We start from the raw sequence: 14,297 nt of genomic DNA on the forward strand, positions 1-14,297 counted from the left end.
GTAGTTGTAGACAGCTGATTTTTTTACAAAGTTACTTTTCGGCACACACATATAAGTAGTGTAGTTGTAGACATTGAAAACTTGTCAAAGTGACTTGTCGACACACACATATAAAGTAGTGTAGTTGTAGACATTTAAAACTTGTCATAGTTACTTGTCGACACATCATATAAGTAGTGCAGTTGTAGACAACTGAATTTTTATAAAGTTTCTTGTCGTCACACGTATATAAATAATGCTGTTGTTTCCCAAAATAATTGATTAATATGTGGTAACCTATAGACCTTTTTGTAATGGGTTACATTTATCACCTAGTTTCTCGTAGCATCAACTCATTTCGTCTCCGTACCTGTACGCGCGTATCCACGTTATCTTTAAGATTTATGTTGGGTGTATGGTATATGTTGGCTGTAGGAATCTCACGTCGACAAGTATGTACAACTATATCCAACTTATGGTTGTGAGTACGTGTACAAAAAGGTCTATAGGTTACCACATATTAATCAATTATTTTGGGAAACAACAGCATTATTTATATACGTGTGACGACAAGAAACTTTATAAAGTTTCAAACGCTAGCTGCAACCTTAGATAACCAATGACTAATCTAACAAGGATACGACGGACTCCTAACCCGTTCCTTTTTAAAATGAATAGGCTACATTCTTGAATTTAGTCCACTAGGAAAAGGTCAGTAGGTTATCAAGTAAAACAAATGAATTACAAGTATCGTGGGAAACACAATATCACTTATATGTGTGTGTCGACAAGTAACTATGACAAGTTTTAAATGTCTACAACTACACTACTTTATATGTGTGTGCCAACAAGTAACGTTTTCAAGTTTTAAATGTCCACAACTACACTACTTATATGTGTGTGTCGACAAGTAAATACAACTATATCCAACTTATGGTTGTGAGTACGTGGCTCACCTCGGCCATCGTACTTATGGGATGTTGTCAGGTCCTCTATTTAACGGAGTGAGTATAAGGATTTGCATTGAAAACGTTCGTTGTGTAGAATTGTTTTGTTGTTTTCGTGGATGCCGTAGAACCACGAATAAAAAACAACAAAATTAGTTTTACAACCTTTTTGAAAACATGATTTCATAGGCCAACGAAGAATATTTCTTATATGATATTTTTGAAAGTCATAAACCTTGAAAATAAGTACGCACGGATACTACATATATCTACATGTATATCATAATATCCTTAATCTTCTATCACAATATGTAACACATAACCAATTATTCTGGTAATTCAATTGGGGTCTATTCAATGATATTAAACTAGAGATCTGGTCAATTCTGCGGGGTTTGAGTGTAATTCGTCGTGACAACAGCTCATTTCTTTATCATAACCTGATCAGTGTAATAAAGGATTACCTTGGAGTAGCGCATCAACATATGGTCACGTGGTATTCTCACATTACTAAGTCGTAGGAAGCCATTGTTTATTTCATTTACTCCAAACTTAGGTCCAATAACACCGAGCTCAACTCCTACAATGCAAAAACAAATTGGTGAAAATGTTTATTTTCATCTATAAAGCTAATACCTAGAGGTAGCTGGTATGATTAGAAAACTTTGAAAAATTGAAGAAAATTGAGTCAAGAAAGAACTTTTAACACTATATCGACCATATTATTCAATAATATACAATATATGGACACAGAGGAAACCCTGCCTGCGTCCATCAACTAACTATAACTATGGCTGCTAGGAACGCATCACAAATGCAGGATACTGAACAGCTGTTTCTTGGATAATATCCTAGGTATCTATATTGATTCTTTTCTTTCACTAAATGTCGTTCTGTCGTCGGTAATATATTGAAGACCATAAAGTTATTAAAGTGAACAATTAATCACATATAAGTTATATCTGTTGTATACGGGTACTGTTTGTTTGATTAATTAACGTCCTATTAACAGCTATGGTCATGTAAGGACGGCCTCCCATGTATGTGGTGTGTTGCGTGTATGTTGTGCGAGGTGCGTGTTTTGGGAGACTGCAGTATGTTAATGTTGTGTCTTCTTGTATAATGGAAATGTTGCCCTTTTTATAGTGCTATATCACTGAAGCATGCCGTCGAAGACACCAAGCAACACACCCCACCCGGTCACATTATACTGACAACCGGCGAACCAGTCGTCCCAATCCCTGTATGCTGAGCGCTAAGCAGGAGCAGAAACTACCACTTTTATAGACTTTGGTGTGTCTCGGCCAGGGGACAGAACCCAGAGCCTTCCTCACAGGGGCGAACGCTCAACTCAAGGCCAAAAGTGAGGCGGTGCCATGGGAGGCATTAGGGAAGATAAAGTCAGTTAGGAAGAAGAGAAAAGATAAGATCCTAGATTTAGTCGCCTTTTACGGGCAGCAGGTACAATTCTAACGCCCTACCTGCAGGGCCAGTATACGGGTACAGTCAGAGATGTAAGTTATATACGTTATATAGTACGGGTACAGTCAGGGATGTAAATTATATACGTTGTATAGTACGGGTACAGTCAGGGATGTAAACTATATACGTTATATAGCACGGGGACAGTCAGGGATGTAAGTTATACATGCTATATGTGACGGTACAGTCAGGGATATCAGTTGTATTATTATGTTTTAAGTTACGGATACAGCCAGGATTGTTTTTTGTATATTTTATAACATTGTTATATGGAAGTAGTTTTCCTGCGACTGATATCGACAATGATGAATATCTATACCTACCAAGTAGTAGAATCTAATCATTTTTTTCATCGTACATGTAGTACATTTATGTCAAATTCGCGTGAAAGTAGATGGAAAGTTAAGTTTTAGGCGTTTTATTACATTCTACAATAGCTAACCCCTTTCTAGAAGCTCTATTTTAAAACAGGATCGACGATGCAGGCGTATTAGAGACGGATAATAAATCAAATACATTATGTGCGTTGTTATTCTGACGTTCGAACGGACCGTACATGGGCGGGTACAGTCAGGGATGTAGCTGACAGCCCCTGTTGCATCTAGACAGCAGGACATATTTTTACTACATATACATATGTATGTAGACTCTATTTCATGAATTTCAAAGAAGAAAAAAAAACAATAAAATTATCACGACTATTTTTAGCCCACCGTCATCAGATGGTGGGCTATTCAAATCGCTTTTTGTCCGTGGTCCGTGGTCCGTCCTTCCGCCCGTCCGTGCCAGCATCCGGCAATTAAGGGTTAATCTATACGTCAGGGACAGACTAAGGAGTTAATGTAAAATTAAGTCGTTAACACCTAATTCTGTTCCCAAAATTTGCCCACTGACTCCTTAGGTTTAAATCTATCGATCTACAAATTAAGTCTTAATTCCAATGGACAACATTTTGTCCGTCCTATGGTGGCTGATTACGGCCATCTCGTGTTGTTGTGTTGTCGCCTTGTCGTGTTGTCGCCTTGTCGAGTTGTCGCGGTCTCAAACTGCGACAACCCGAGATTTAACAGTTGAAATGTCGACTTGTCGCGTTTTCGAACCGCGACAAGTCGACAACACGACAAGACGACAAGTCGACAACACGACAAGTCGACATTTCAAACACGCTAATTAGCGCGTACAGAATCTCGTGTTGTCGCGGTAAAATGTCGACTTGTCGTGTTGTCGACTTGTCGTGATGTCGAGTTGTCGACTTGTCGCCTTCCTGTTACTATGGTGGCATATGTCTGCCATCGATTTGCCGACTTACGACTTAATAATGTCGACATCGTTAAGGCATTAAGTCGACATCATATCGGAAGATGTCGACATAAACAGAAGAATATGTCGACTTACCACATGTACATGCCCACATAATGATTCCAAGCTATTTATGTAGACAGTCGGTAACTCGGCGATTAATGTGTTTATGCTCGGGTGTGACACCGACTTGTCAGTTATTGATGTCGACATCTAAACTAAAAGATGTCGACATCTGGTCTTGAATGTGGAAATCAAAGGCCACCCTTTCATAGACCACTGTGTATATGCAGCAAAAGTATGGTGGCATATTTCTGCCATTGTGTTATTTTAGGTCGAGTTATGTAACGTAACTTTGCCGAGATAATTATGTCGACCTGTCGAGTTATATCATGACTTGCTGAGATATTTATGTCGGCAAGTCGACTTACATCATACATCCTGGAAATTGATCCTCGATATTCCAGGGGTTTCGATCACTTACGATCTCTACACCCCTGGACTATCTCATAGTGAAATTGAAGGCAGCTCAGCTGAAAATGTTTGACCAATCACTGGCTAGCAAACATTTCCTTTGAAGATTACAGAGAGAGCGACGCCTAACATCAAAGCCACACAGTCAACCACAGTGTACCGTTATACGGCTCTTTTGATGTACATCAAAGGACTAAATTACCTGTTCTATTCTGTTGCCTCCAGTTTCACTATGAGATAGTCCAGGGGTGTAGAGATCGTAAGTGATCGGAACCCCTGGAGTATCGAGGATGATACATCCTGGAAAATTGATTTACCTTATTACGACGAGATCCACGATAGTCAGTCGCGATAGTGTAACTCGACTTTCCAATATGAATATGTGGACTTATATATCTCAACAAGCCATGTTATAACTCGACTGGTCAACGTAACTATATCAAAAAGTCATCTTATAACTCGACTTGCCGACATAACTATCTGGTCAAAGTTGAGTTACCCTAAGTCGACCTAAACTAACTCGATGGCAGAAATATGCCACCATACAATAGCCATACAGCAGAGATCGACGTTGATTTTGTTAATTCAAGTTTTTATTTATTTGATTTCAAAATTAAAAAAAAATGTGATCCTGCACATCCCGGCCATGAAACTGTAGTCTGCGTGTACGTAGTTGTTAGCCCGAGCCAAGGAAGTGTACAGCGAATTATTAATATATATAACCGTGGGTTGAAAATTCGTTTCAAAGCTGTGTGTGTGTTTTGTTGATTGGCATTCGTACCGAGTCCATGTAGTACATACCGTAATATACTATATTAAAAGAATGAATGAAAAAAATTTAAAAAATGAAATAAAAAAAGATTTTTTTATGTTGTATTTTCTTGTGAATCCCGAAAAATACCAGTTACGTAATTTTAAAGCCATAAAGGTCACAGTACAGGTACACAATACACATTGGGAAACCAGCTATACTTGTTAGCTTGGCCTGTCCATATACAATAAAATGTATATATATACATAAATATTTACATCCCTCGATGCACTTATATAAAGGCACAACGAATTTTTGTTACGGTCTTAATGGTCAGATTCAACCTTTGGGCTAAAAATCCTCCAGGGACGCGGTTTTAAACTCCCAACTCGCGATACATCTGCATCTATTTTTCGTAGTAAAAACATGCGTTCTTTGTAGTCAAACGTAGTAAAAAAAAGTCACGTGCTTATACCTCATTCATGCCATTGGCCGGAATATACAATTGTGTTATGGGTAACTAGTGATCACGTGATTTTGTGTTTACTTCCAAATATGGTGATAGTTTGCTTGCCATTTCTTCGGAGAAATTGATTTATTTGAAAATATTTAGACTCCAAAATGTCTTTAATATTGCATGCATAACATTTTGACTTGTACATATGCACTGTTTTACTAAAAATAATGAACTGAATGAGTTATAAAACTGACATTTCCACGTTTTATATATAAATGATATAATACGAATTGACCAATTCAATAGGTCTAACCGTCTAATCTAGGATTAGCGAAGATCGGCTACTCCCGGCTAAATTCGTAGAATTCTAAATCTATATTTATATATTTTATTACCTGCTTTAGGGTTCAGAACATATACATATAACACAAAGAAAATAAGGCCAAATTATATATAAATACCAGGTCAGAGAAATCACTCTATTTTGGAAGTAAACACACACTCATGTGATCACTAGTTACCCACTAAAACAATTCCATATTTATTTCGGCCAATGGCATGAATGAGGTATAATCACGTGACTTGTTTTACTACGTTTTACTACAAAGAACGCGTGCTTTGTACCATTATGGGGGAAATCGCTCCGCGGATCGTGGTTTCATTTCCACCATTTGAAATTGTTAGCAATACTATCATATCATAGTTTATTTTCCATATTATTTCCAAACAAATAGTTATAAGTTTCCGCATAGCCCACTTAGCTTTTTGGGAATCTAATACATACATGTATGTACACATATACTATGAAACACGGGCTTATGCTTCCCGCCTGGTAAATTGGGACCTAGGACCTAACTCATTATGCTTCGGTAGGTTCCGTACGAAAATGTATCATTTTGTTTCTTCATAGATTGAAAGGTCTCAAGGCCCACTACCAATATTGTGAATTTCATGGCCCTGGGGTCTCGGGAATTTTCCCCAGGGGATAGGGTCTTTACCATAGTTTATATAGGGAAACACATTTATGAGCATTATTTGCTCAATTTTCATAGGAAACAGATGTAATGGAATCAAATACTCTTCATATATTAAAAGGTTAAATGGATATCATCACTGGCTGATTTCATGGGCCTGATAGGCCAATATATGGTGCTTATATACAGTGTATGTATTTGTTTCATTCTGTATCCGAACTCTGGTGACCAATCAGAAAAAAAACATGCATGGCTGACAGGTGGCTATGTGTTTTGTTATTCCTGCTATATAGACTTCATTTTTAGTTTTCCCATGTTATAAAACAGAAAACAGGAAAGAAAAAGGTAAAAAAATTACAGAAATAGAGAAAAGATCCATCTTTAATTGGCATGATTTACATCAGTCAGTAGTGGGTACCAAGTTCATTAAACTTTTTAAATGTGCAACTGCAGGGGCGTAGGAAGGAAAGGGTCCTCCTGCACATTTTTTGTACTTCATTTTAGAAAATTTTGCCGCTTTGCGGCGCATTTCCTAAAAGTTCAAGCACGTAATGTTCAAACCTTTAATAATAAAAATTCAATACACATGAACTAGACTAAAAATGTCCATCAAGGGATTCTACTATTTCAAAAATGTTTCTTAAAATATTAAATTGTTTATATGTCTAAGCAAGACAATTAAATCAATTCATTTTTTTTAGTTAAACAACAATGTGCTGATGGTGTGAAGTCGTATGTTGAGATCGAGCAGGGTTGCATAATGATATGACGACATTCACAATTATAATTTCTAAATGCAGGTAAATGTAAATCGAAAAATTACCACGTTAAGAACGCATTAAAATCCTCAAAATACACCGTAAAACTCATCTTGGCCATTCCAAATCGTAATATTTTTCGCGGGGGAGACCCCCGGACCCCCAGAACACCAAAGTCTCGCGCATTCGGCGCTCGCAAAATCATCAAAATCGTATTTTTTTCCGGGGGAGATCCCCGGACCCTCAAAACACCAATATCTCGCGCATTCGGCGTTCGCAAAATCATCAAAATACATCGTAAAAATTATCTCAGCCATTCTAAATCGTAATATTTTTTTCCGGGAGAGACCCCCGGACCTCCAAACACCAAAATCTCGACTCTTCGACGCTCGCACGCCATTTTGCATATTCATTAATTTCCTGTTAGCGTCTTCTTTGATATGGATGTGTTACAATTTTTGTTTGTTTGTTTGTTTGATTAATTAACGTCCTATTAACAGCTATGGTCATGTAAGGACGGCCTCCCATGTAGGCAGTGCTTGTGTGTATGTTGTGCGAGGTGCGTGTTTTGGGAGACTGCGGTATATTCGTGTTATGTCTTCTTGTATAGTGGAACTGTTGCCCTTTTTATAGTGCTATATCACTGAAGCATGTAATGATTCTGTGTTCAAGGAGTCATGAGAAAAAGTATATAAAGTATTATGGTTGTGTTGTGGTTGTGTGTAATCTCCTCCTGAGTGACCTATTGCAATTGTCTTTTGGCCGACATTATCCAGTGTCTGTGGTAAACAATTTACAATCCTCTTAATAACCAAGAACCTCATACATGGACATGTTATTGGGCCATAGCATGCTGGGATGAAGGGATACAAAGTTTGTTCAAATCAATGATCTTGACCTATGTGCCAAGTCACAGGGCTGAGACATATTTATTTGTTTGTTTAAAAGCAAAACATTATTTATAACTGTGCATATCGGAATTTAGGTGACTGTTAGACTTATATATCCTTATTGCCTTCTGCTCATTCTCAACTCTCATCCATTTGTAAACAATTCAAATTTTAACAAACTTCTTCTCCACAACACGGTTTTTCTCATTTTACAGCAAGTACAAACAACAACAATCAAATAACAATCATGAATATTTTGTATTGATATCATTTTTTTGCAAATTTTCAGCAAAACAAACATGTTTCAAATTAAATTAATACACATATTTGATTAATATATTTTATCTGCATTCACATGGTTTGTCATTTTAATCAAGGGAGATAAATCCGTTTTGAAGGATTTTCCACAAAGTGGAAAAGTTAGGATTAATTCACTTCCCATGCATTGTTCAACCAAATTTAGCCTGGTACATTTCCTGGTCAACATCAATTATAATTTCAACACAAATGAATCAGATGATGTTTCAAGTAATTGTCGAGTATATATACATGAACTTTGACATCTGCCATGGCACAACATGCAATCTTCAATTTATCAATGTTTCACAATCAAAGTCTACTCTAAGCCTTCTGTTTCAAATGGTGTAAATGAAATCACGATCCGTGGGGGATTTTCCCAATAATGGCACAAAACACGCGTTCTTTGTAGTCAAACGTAGTAAAACAAGTCACGTGATTATACCTCATTCATGCCATTGGCCGAAATAAATATGGAATTGTATTATGGGTAACTAGTGATAACATGAGTGTGTGTTTACTTCCAAATAGAGTGATTTCTCTGACCTGGTATTTATACATAATTAGGCCTTTTGAAGAAGATCTTATTTTCTCTGTGTTATATGTATATGTTCTGAACCCTAAAGCAGGTAATAATATATATAAATATAAATTTAGAATTCTACGAATTTAGCCGGGAGTAGCCGATCTTCGCTGATCTTAGATTAGACGTTTAGACCTATTGAATTGGTCAATTCGCATTATATCATTTATTTACAAAACGTGGAAATGACAGTTTTATAACTCATTTCAGTTCATTTTTTATAGTAAAATAATACATATGTGCAAGTCAAAATGATATGCATGCAATATTAATAACATTTTGGAGTCTAAATATTTTCAAATAAATCAATTTCTCCGAAGAAATGGCAAGCAAACTATCACCATATTTGGAAGTAAACACACAATCATGTGATCACTAGTTACCCATAATGCAATTGTATATTCCGGCCAATGGCATGAATGAGGTATAAGCACGTGACTTTTTTTACTACGTTTTTACTACAAAAAATTGATGCAGATAAATCCCGAGTTTGTAGCTAAAACCGCGTCTCGCGGGAGGTTTTGTAGCCCAAAGATTGAATCTGGCCATTAAGACCGTAACAAAAAATCGTTGTGCCTTTATTTAAGTGTATCGAGGGATGTAAATATTTATGTATATATATGGACAGGGCAAGCTAACAAGTAAAGCTGGTTTCCAAATGGGTATTGTGTATCTGTGTTGTGACCTTTTTGGCTTTTAAATTACGTAACGGCTGGTATTTTTCGTGATTTGCAAAAAAAAAATGAAATCTTGAAAAAATCACTGTAATATAGTATAGTACGGTATGTACCACATAGACTTGGTACGAATGCTAATCCACAAAGCACACACACACAGCTTTTAAACGAATTTTCAACCCACGGTTATATATATTAATAAATGATTATGGCCAAGAGGATGGAAATTCGTTGTACAAAGCAGAGTCCTTTTGCACTCTAACTTCCTCAGCTCGGACTAACAGTTACAATGTGTACATATACGCAGGCTACAGCTGCATGGCCGGGATGTGCAGGATCACAATTTTTAATTTTGAAATCAAATAAATAAAAACTTTTCTGAATTAACAAAATCAACGTCGAACTCTGCTGTATGGTGCCTTGCTGCATATACACAGTGCCCTATGAAAGGGTGGCCTTTGAATTCTACTTTCAAGACCAGATGTCGATCGCGACATCTTTAAGTTTAGATGTCGACATCGATTACTGACAAGTCGGTGTCACACCCGAGCATAAACACGATTAATCGCCGAGTTACCGACTTTCTACATAATTATTCTTCTGTTTATGTCGGCATCTTCCGGTATGATGTCGGCAACTCGATGGCAGAAATATGCCACCATAAAATTGCAATATTTTCTAATTTTCGGATTAACGGGCCTTCGAACTATTAGGCCTTAGCGGTTCAAGTGACCTTAAAATTAACAGATGACGATTACTGCGTACTAATCAGACGGCGTGACCAGACCATTATTACACGATTATCATGTAATAAACAAATTATTGAAATTCATAGTTCAGAGAAAAATACTTTGACAACTCTCGGTAAAGAAATTGCTATCAAATATCTTCATCTAGCTACAAACACATGCACACAATTATTTTCATTATCAATCCAATATGGCGAGTGTTATCCATTGTTTGCGCATGTGTAACAGGAAGGCGACAAGTCGACAACTCGACAACACGACAAGTCGACAACACGACAAGGCGACAACACGACAAGTCGACAACTCGACAACACGACAAGTCGACATTTTACCGCGACAACACGAGATTCTGTACGCGCTAATTAGCGTGTTTGAAATGTCGACTTGTCGTGTTGTCGACTTGTCGTCTTGTCGTGTTGTCGACTTGTCGCGGTTCGAAAACGCGACAAGTCGACATTTTAACTGTTAAATCTCGGGTTGTCGCAGTTTGAGACCGCGACAACTCGACAAGGCGACAACACAACAACACGAGATGGCCGTAATCAGCCACCATACCGTCCCGACGGACTCGCCACTTGAGTTACTTCCCTTCCCACAGTTCGTTGATATGTCGATCTGGTATCGTTCAACTAGACGCTTGGTACTATGTATTCAAGTCTGCGTGGTCAATAAGAGTTTAATTGACCGAGATCATGAGTTTTCCCGTGAAAAACGATTAGCGTCTGCGCAGTGGAACTTCCGGCATAGCAGTACAAAGATGGAGGTGATGCGAAGCAGCTGTGGCCCGGATAGGTCTTATCGTACAAGTAAGTGCATCTTTAGCCTATGTTAAACGTTATATATGCAACTTATATTGTGATTTTAATCTAATTGCGTGTATAAAGGGTAACCTATATTTTATACTCGTGTAATAGTAGTTTTAACCGCGCATTTCATGATCTTGTTTCTGCCGATCTAAATGGTGCATTCTTCCAGCCAAAATCAGAGATGGACAAATATATTTTTATTTTCATTTCATAACTTTAAACAGATGTCCATTTTGTCTGTCATCAAAATGCTGACCAACCTGTGCTAGACTGGACTTAATCAGCGAATCATACAGTATCCGTTTTTAACTTTGCGGAGTAGGATGTTTATTGTTTGTATAAGTGATAATTGATATAATTGTCAGTCTGTATGAAAGTCTTCAAATATTCTTACAAAATTCAATTGCTCTCAAAAGTATGAATACTCTGTTTTTTGTTGTTGTTGTTTTGTTGTTTTTTTTTGTATGAAGGGGGTAGCAATACCTCACGATCTCGGGTAGAGGGTACGTAATTTCGCACACCTGACGATTTTTCGCGATTTTCCTTTAAATGTCAGAAAGATTTGCTCTGTTGTTTATGTTGTGACTAAAGGCGACCTCTCACTGTGATTTTGTCATATTTCGCTAAACTTTTCAGGATAGTTTGTTTCGAAATCGGAATAATACGGCCCATCTCAGTAAAGAAATTTAAAGAAAATAAATCACTTGATATAAAATAATTCTGGGTGATAAATAACTGACTCACGTACAAATATGTAGAGAAATGATCCCTTTTTAGAATATAACGAAAACCAATGAAAATCCATCAAGTATAAGCGGAAAACAGATATGTTCTGTGGATACCTTATGATTTTCTTGACCTCGTTTATATTGTTTACAATGGAGAGCTGTCATTTTTGTAACAAAAATGGCGACGAGATGTCACTTTTTTATTTCGAAATATAATTGGGTCTTGATGTCATTTCAAGATTGGAACTATACTTAATCTTTGTTTATGATGTTGTTGGTCTATGAAATGTTTGAAAATAATCATTTTCTCCAAAAACAAGAAAATTTGAGGGGTGTGCGAAATTACGTCCCCCAAACCCGTTAAACCACAGGTTTAACCTCAAGGTAATAACAGCTCCCATGCGCAGTGATACGTCTGCGCATATCTGGTTACATACTCGTGTTTTGTGAAGCACTTGTACACCTGCCGATGTAAGTCGAGTCTTTTTGATTTGGAATGAAAATATTTTAAATTCATTAAAATCAATGCTAAAAGTGTGCGAAATTACGTACCCCCACTCTATAATTTTTCAGTAGATTACATTCTTTTCGCCATATTAGTAAACAAAGATATTACTTACACATTACAAAAACATTGCACTGTTTGTCTACAATCCAAAATGGAAGCTTAATTCACCATCCTGAAAAATGAGTTTAAATCTTTGCAAATTGACTAGTGTCAAGATATAGTCAGATGGGCCTTGGGGCCTTTTGTTCAATTATTGAGTTTGTTTATAAATTCCGTAATCACACAAACAATATAATTCCTTTGTATGTGATATTTGAACAAGAACATAAAACCATTATTACAATGCTTTCATTTTTGTGAACTACATGTAGGCTCAGGTGTTGTAAGAGCAGGAGACAGTTTGAATGAATCAAAGAACGACTTGGATCTAACCTGAAGTATCCAAAAAGGATTTAAGCAACAAACCTGATGAAACAGACTGCAGCTATTGCACAGGTAACGAAACCCCATCATTTAACAGTGATACAATGGCACAACTGACTTTAATGACAATAATCGTTCACAATAAAATCCTACATTATTCAACAGAATATGTCATATAATTTACTGTCATTTTCGATATTTTTTATATTGACATCGTCATATGCACATTAATTCCTCGCATTCAGTCACATAGTGTTACTAATGTTTATATTAATGTACATGTACCTCGATAATGTTTTTGCCACCTGAGATTAGCAAGAAAATTAAAGTTAGTGCATCACTATATATATGGATGAGGATAGTAGTGTCAGTGATAAGTCATTTGTTGAATGTCTAAATCAGAAATGAACTGATTGTGGACACATGATATTTTATGTGTTCTTTATATTCCAGGTGTTAAGTTTGAAGGAACAAGATTAAATGGTTATGTATCCATTTAGGGCATACTAGGCATGTCCATTACCAAGACAGACCTCTGGACTTATAGAGAGAATCGACATCACAAAGCTGGTGCTGATGCAAGAGCACAATCTGGTTGGGAAGTATAGATATTGTAACATGAGCCTTAGGGAAATTCAATTTGATGGTAAGAATATATACTTTTGATGTCTCCTGTGACTTGGTGAAGGTGTCTGTATTTCTATTTATTTGGAGAGGTTATGACCATTTGTATCTTTTTTCTTTAGTGTATACTTTTCTAGCTGTCAATATCATAATTTTTGTATTTAACCATATGCTTCAAAATTACAAGTCTCTTAAGATTTAAAATACTGTATACTTTAAATTGTTTTGTAACCTCATATTGAAAATCATAAATTAATTAAACTATTGGACAGTTTTATCCATTTAAGCATTGCTGTTATCCAATGTTAAATTCATCTTTTGCGTAGTAAAATTTTAATCAGGCTTTGACTAAACTTTGAATTTATAGTCGAACTTCGTCGAGTTGAACTTCCATGTATAAGTCAAATATTTTGTTATGTCAAACATATTGCTTGGTCCAGATTGTATCCCCCTATATAAAACTAGTTATCGAATTACATTATTAGTCGACGTCCCAATGAGTCGGATTTTTTTATCATGGTCCCTTCAACTGCGACTCATTAAGGTTTTTACTGTAGTTAGATAACACTTGCCACCTAAACACAACATTAATTATAAAATATCTAAATTTTATGATCGGCTTATCAAGATTTTGTGATTGTGATTATAAGTGGACTGAAGAAAGCAGAAACAAAAACAAAAATTTGACTTTTTTTGATGAGTTCCACAGTTAAGTGCAAGCAGAGAATGGTCAGACAGGTTGGTTTATAAATCGTGCTATTTATTTCAGAGCTTCTTCAAGATCAAAGAACTAGCAATGACCTGAATGCAGAGCTAGAGGAAATCATCCAGGAATATGATACATTTGAAGAAATCCTCCAAATTGATGACGGAAGCATCAATAAAAGGTCA

The sequence above is a fragment of the Argopecten irradians genome, chromosome 15, assembly GCF_041381155.1.
Source record: "Argopecten irradians isolate NY chromosome 15, Ai_NY, whole genome shotgun sequence".
NCBI classification, from domain to species: Eukaryota; Metazoa; Mollusca; class Bivalvia; order Pectinida; family Pectinidae; genus Argopecten; species Argopecten irradians.